The sequence below is a fragment of the Mustela nigripes genome, chromosome X (assembly GCF_022355385.1).
Source record: "Mustela nigripes isolate SB6536 chromosome X, MUSNIG.SB6536, whole genome shotgun sequence".
Classification (NCBI taxonomy): Eukaryota; Metazoa; Chordata; class Mammalia; order Carnivora; family Mustelidae; genus Mustela; species Mustela nigripes.
In genome coordinates, this window is record NC_081575.1 from 91,819,319 (window position 1) to 91,825,651 (window position 6,333).

Consider the following 6,333-nt stretch of genomic DNA (forward strand, 5'->3'; position numbering starts at 1 on the left):
CGAATTAGCATCTGTAGAGTAACAAGCAAGGACCTGAGCTAGGACTCTACAAGTCAAAGAGGAAATGCTTTGGTAACTAGCAGCCCTGTAAAATCAACAGATTTATTCACACTCTGAAGAAGATACACCTGGCTGCCAATACAAACACTGTAGCACACAGAATTTTAATTTTTAAATAAAAATCTATGATAGGGGCACCTGGGTGGCCCAGTGGGTTAAGCCCCTGCCTTCGGCTCAGGTCATGATCTCAGGGTCATGGGATCGAGCCCCTGTATGGGGCTCTCTGCCAGGCAGGGGACCTGCTCCCCCCCTCAACCCCCACCTCTGCCTGCCTCTCTGTCTACTTGTGATCTCTTTCTCTTTGTCAAAAACAAAAACAAAACAAAAAAAACAAGCTTTGATAATGTCATTGTTCAATTTTTTTTTTAATTGTGATTGACTGCACAAAGGAGCAAGAACTCTCTACCCCTTGACTGTGATCAGGTACAAGGAGCAAAGATCATAGACACTGAGAACTGAGGACTTCTGATTTGGAGAGGAAAGTGGAGGGTGAGTTGTGGAACAAGTTGCCCATGACAGACAGATTCCTTCTCACTCATCAAATTTGGCTTCTTGAGCCAAGTCAAGAAGATACCATCTTCTCCCATTCTCTCCCCTTCCAGTTTTCTTCCTCCCCTTGACTCCCTGGCCTTCTATGTAAATAAGTAATGTTAACATCAATGTTTAGGTGTACCTGGTGATAAAGTATTTATTACAAATAATAAAGGCCATTATGTGTCTCAAGTTACCAACAAACGTGAGATTTGTGTCTATTTAGTAATCTGTCTTTGGGGTATGATGATATTTGGTCTAAAGCCTAGTTATGAGGAAAGGGAGAATTTCTGTTGCTGAAAATGAGTAGAGAAAAGTGAGGACCCATTTGAGAAAATAAAAATACTAGAAACGAATATGAAAATGAAACCTAGTTGAATAATGTAAGCTAATTCCTTCTGGAATTAAAAAAAAATGAAGCTAACAAGGTTTAATTTAAAGTTGAGAGGCACTGGAGTGCCTGGGTGGCTCAGTCAGTTAAGTGTCTGCCTTCGGCTCAGGTCATGATCCCAGGGTCCTGGGAGAGAGTCTCACATCCGGCTCCCTGCTGAGCAGGGTGTCTGCTTCTCCCTCCGTCCCTTTCCCTGCTTGTACTTGCTGTCTTTCTCTCTAAAATGAATAAACAAAAATCTTTAAAAAAAATAAAGTTGGCAGGTACTAATGTAACACTGTATGTTAACTGGAATTTTAAAAAAAGATTTATTTGTTTGTTTTATTTTATTTTATTTTTTAAAAGATTTTATTTATTTATTTGAAAGACAGAGATCACAAGTAGGCAGAGAGGCAGGCAGAGAGAGAGAAGGGGAATCTGGCTCCCTGCTGAGCAGAGAGCCTGATGTGGGATTTGACCCCAGGACCCTGGAATCATGACCTGAGCTGCAGGCAGAGGCTTTAACCCTCTGAGCCACCCAGACGCCCCTGTTTGTTTTATTTTAGAGAGAGAGAGAGGCAGAGCACAGACAGGAGGGGCAGAGGGAAAGGGAGCGAGAAACCCAAGCAGACTCCACACTGAGTGCAGAGCCTGATGCAGGGATTGACATGGGCTTATCACAGGGCTCAATGTCAGGACCCTGAGATCATGACCCTGAGATCACAACCTGAGCCCAAACCAAGAGTTAGTTAACTAACTAACCCTGCCACCCTGGCGCCCCAGTAACCTTCTAGGCAGTAACTAGAAACCAGCATTTTTTATAAATGCTCAATGTAACCCTATAGAATGTCTGACACATAACTTCAGATTAGCTTAAAGATTAATTGTGAAATGTTTCATGCTGGTCTTTTCTTTTTTCACAAGTGAATATTCCACTCTTTAAATCCACAAATAATGATATATGGTTTCAGTCTTAATTAGATGAGTTTTTTTCTTTAAAATCCCTTATGTATTTAAGAATCTATTAAAACTGAGTTATTAAAAAGAGATTTTTTTGAACAATGATTTTCTTTTTAGTGCAGTGGAATAAGAAAAATAAGTAACAAAAATACTGTCAAATCTAAACTTCTTCAAAGCCATCAAGAAAGTCAGCAAGTGACAATAAAAAATCACAGCTCTGAAATACAGAATTTAGGTGGATTTAAAGCTTCTTCTGCCTGGGAAATCTTTCAGTTTATGTGTTGTGCCTTAATATATTCTAAACAGTAAGTTGGAGTTTACTAAGTCCTAGGACCCAAATGAAAAAAAAAAAGTTTTTTATTAAAGAAGATGATCCTTTTTATCCCAAGAGAAATAAAATAAATTTGAGTATTGATACAAAAAGAGTCAAACTGAAGAAAACCTCTATGAGGGCTCAATCTAGTCTTTTAATATCAGCAACATGAAGGAAGATATTGTACTCATTCCTATTTTATAAATATATACATTAAATAATAGGTAGCATACTCTATGTCTAGTCATTCTGTAAATTCTTTATACTTTTCATGGTTTTCACTGTGGTTTCCTTTAACTTCTTTTTATTGGGATAAAGTTGGCAGACTCCCATGCTACAACATGAATAAAAATAGTGGCTTTGAGAACTATGTTTGTGATATTTTGTAATACATATTTTTTAACCAAAATCTTCATATGTTAAAATTACCTTGAATGATGCATTTCAAAATAAAAATCTTTATGGATACCTGTTTGGCTCAGTCAGAAGAGCGTGCAACTCCTGATCTTGGGGTCTGAGTTGGAGCCCCATGTTGGGTACAGAGATGATTAAAAAAATACATAAACTTAAAAAAATCTTCAGGGACCCCTGGGTGGCTCAGTTGGTTAAGCAGCTGCCTTCGGCTCAGGTCATGATCCCAGCGTCCTGGGATCGAGTCCCGCATCGGGCTCCTTGCTCGGCGGGGAGCCTGCTTCTCCCTCTGCCTCTGCCTGCCATTCTGTCTGCCTGTGCTTGCTCTCTCGCCCTCTCTCTCTGATAAATAAATAAAATCTTTAAAAAAAAAATCTTCAGATTATCTGTAGAAGCCTTTAAAGATATTATTTCTGCTATACACATACAGTCTCCTAACAATTTAGATAGATTTATATGCTGATAAATGTCAAATGAAGATTAAAAGATAAAAAGGAATTTCAGGGGAAAAAAACTTGGTTGTTCCTATACCACATATGCCATGTATAGTTAAAATAGCAGCCATGGGGTTTTTTTTTTAGATAGATAGATCAATTGATCGACAGACAGACACAGAAAAATTTTAATCAATAAAAGCACTGCCATACCAACTTGAAAATAGAATACAAAAATGATACAAATGTTCTAAATATTAAGAACAACTAAAAATGTCTTTAAAATTTCTAAATTGGGGCGCCTGGGTGGCTCAGTGGGTTAAGCCGCTGCCTTCGGCTCAGGTCATGATCTCAGGGTCCTGGGATCGAGTCCCACATTGGGCTCTCTGCTCAGCAGGGAGCCTGCTTCCCTCTATCTCCCTCTCTGCCTGCCTCTCCGTCTGCTTGTGATCTCTCTCTGTCAAATAAATAAATAAAATCTTTAAAAAATATATATATTAAAAAAAAGTTTCTAAATTGAAGTAAAATGAAACTTATCTGATTATGTGATTGTGTTGCTAAGAAATTTGGTTTGGAAACTTGCTAATAAATTATGGGCAGAAATTCCATTATCTATTATGTTGTCGTCAGAAATAGACTCAGTTTCTTCAGCAAAGAAACAATGGTTAAACTAATAAAGCGCCGTTTGGTCACCACGTATTACAACGAAGTGTGATTTTGTGAAAATAACAGGTCTTAGAGTACGTTAAAGTTACTTATGCTCTTCAATTCTTGCTTTAAAGCCAATCTACCCTTGAAACAATTTTATCAGTAAACAAAGATAATGGGGTTTTTGTATCCTGGTGTTTGCATTACCAGCTGTATTAGTTTGCTAGGGCTGCCAGGGTAACAGAGGACAACAAACTAAATGGCTCAGAAAAGCAGAAGTATTTTATCTCACAATTATGGAGTCTAGAAGTTCAAAATCAAGGCGTTGGCAGGGTTGGTTCCTTCTAAGAACTGTGAAGAAAAGATCCATTCTAGGCCTCTCTTTATGACTTATAGACACATCACCCTGATCCCTGCCTTCATGTTCACATGGCACTCTTCCTGTGTGTACATCTCTGTGTCCAAATTTTCTTTTTATGACACCAGACATACTGGATTAGGGTCCACCTTAATGACCTCTTCTTGATTACATTTGCAAGAGCAGTATTTCCAAATCACATTCTGAGGTATTAGTACTTAGGACTTGAACATATAATTTTTGGAGAGGACACTTTTCGACCTATAACTCAAGTCTTTCACAGACCGTCAATAAGATAACTCTTGCAGTAGATGAAGCAAGAGGGCAACAACATGTTACAGAAATCTTTTAGTGAATTCCACTAGTGGTGCTAACTTTCACCTATCAATGAAATTGAACTTTGAAACAAATAAAAATACTTAAAGGATGTGTGTTGTGGCAGGTCTTTCCTTGCAGCTGCATCACAGAATCAAAGTGTTGGCAAGAAATATGGATATAAACCTTGAACAAATGCTTTAGAATAGTCTTTACCACAGATACAAAGTTTTGGGAAAATGGAACACCAATCTTAAAAGGAAAAAGGATTTCATGGTCAAGTTAACCCTGAACTCAAACCATCAAATAGTCAATATATTTTGGAACAGAACCTTTGGCTGGGCCTTAATATTAATAGCATCTTCCCAATGATATTCAGATCTTGGACCTGCAGACATGACTAGACAGCTTGCTTCAGTGCAGAGTTCTAACCTGGCTGAAGAAATCTACATTGCCAACTGTCATCTGTTGACTGAAGTCTTCTTCCTCTGGCAACATGACTGCTCTTGTAGGAGTCCCACTTCCCAGAGTGCTTCTGCATGTTTTAAGTGTTCGCACTAATGAACTCCTTCAGGGATGTTTTTCTTTGACTTAAATGCATTAGAATAATGGCTGCTGAAGAGGAAGCTCATCTTTTCCCCTCCCCAGGGAAAGGCCATTAAACTCCAGTACAGTCTGTATCCAGATCCAGCACTCAGGCAGCCAGGAGGGGTAGACAGTCCTCAGTCTCTGGAAGGTAGAGCCCAGGCTACAGTTGCTCTGAGCTTGAATCAAACTTGATGCAGATTCTTGTGCTGCCTTTCCTACCTCACCAACCAGCTACCTCTCACAAGAAAAGGCTTCATTTATATTGCAATTATAATTTTTGGTATTAACCAAAAATTTGGTATCAAGCAAACAAATATATAGTTATGATTTGTGGCAAGTTATGTGAAGAGAAAGAAAAAAATTCTATAAAGAACCTCAGTGTCAACGACTACAAAACGTGATAATATGCTCTATGCTTCAAGGATTAGATGCAACAATGCATGAAAAGCACTTTGCACAGCACCTGGTGTTCAGGAGTTGGTCAACAGTGTGAGCCATTTTGATATTAACTTTTTGTTTTGTAATTCCAAACTATAATGTCTTCTGTACTGCAATGTTTGCTGATTTATAGTGATAGATTTGTCTAAGGAATTTATAGTCTATTATTATTATTTACTGCAGTTAATTTACCAACTTGTTATTCAACCCGTTGATAAAGAAGAATTAAGTATATGTAGGTTCTATGTCCCAGTAAATGTATATATGGCTTCTTCTTATCCACACCAGTCACAGAGTTCCATTTACTCTATTGCTGCTGGGTAGAACTGACAAATTATGTGATATTGCCTATATTATTTCCTGTCAAAATGCTAAGGATTGATATTATTTACATCATGCAAAAAATTGGACTGACATCTAAATCTTCCTTGCTAGTTTTCATGATCAGTTATTTACTTAGGTCTATTTCGTTTTCCAGCCATCCTGCAAAGTCTTACTATTTTGATTAACTTCAGCTTGATGCCAATCTTTTGTCCACTCGGAAAGCATTCTTGACCCATGGAACTAGGAGGGAGACTGCTGTCACTGGCAGCCTCTGTGCCATTCTGAGATCATCACTGTGTGGCTGGGAGAGGGCAGAGTGCCTGTGTCTTAGGATGAAAGGATGGAGTTCTCCTTCAGAATAGGGCACAAAGCAGACCCAGGGCCTGAGCTGTGACGTGTCTCTGGTCTCTTCTGTTGTTTTCCTGTGCTCATAAAATTTCAGGCAATAATGCAGGTCATAAAGTCACGTAATGTGGAATTGAAGGCCTGAGAGGGCTATCTTGTCATACATCTGCACATGGGACTGTATCTCCTAGAGAGTACTACTTCTTAAAAATAATAACACTAGCTAAGTTTATTAACT

The 6,333-nt window shown here is 38.5% G+C and overlaps 1 pseudogene; it reads right to left on the bottom strand.

The window, feature by feature from the left end:
* Positions 1-4,455: 4,455 nt before the first annotated feature.
* On the bottom strand, positions 4,456-5,032 carry LOC132007164 (MOB kinase activator 1A-like; annotated as a pseudogene).
* Between the last annotated feature and the right edge of the window lie 1,301 nt (positions 5,033-6,333).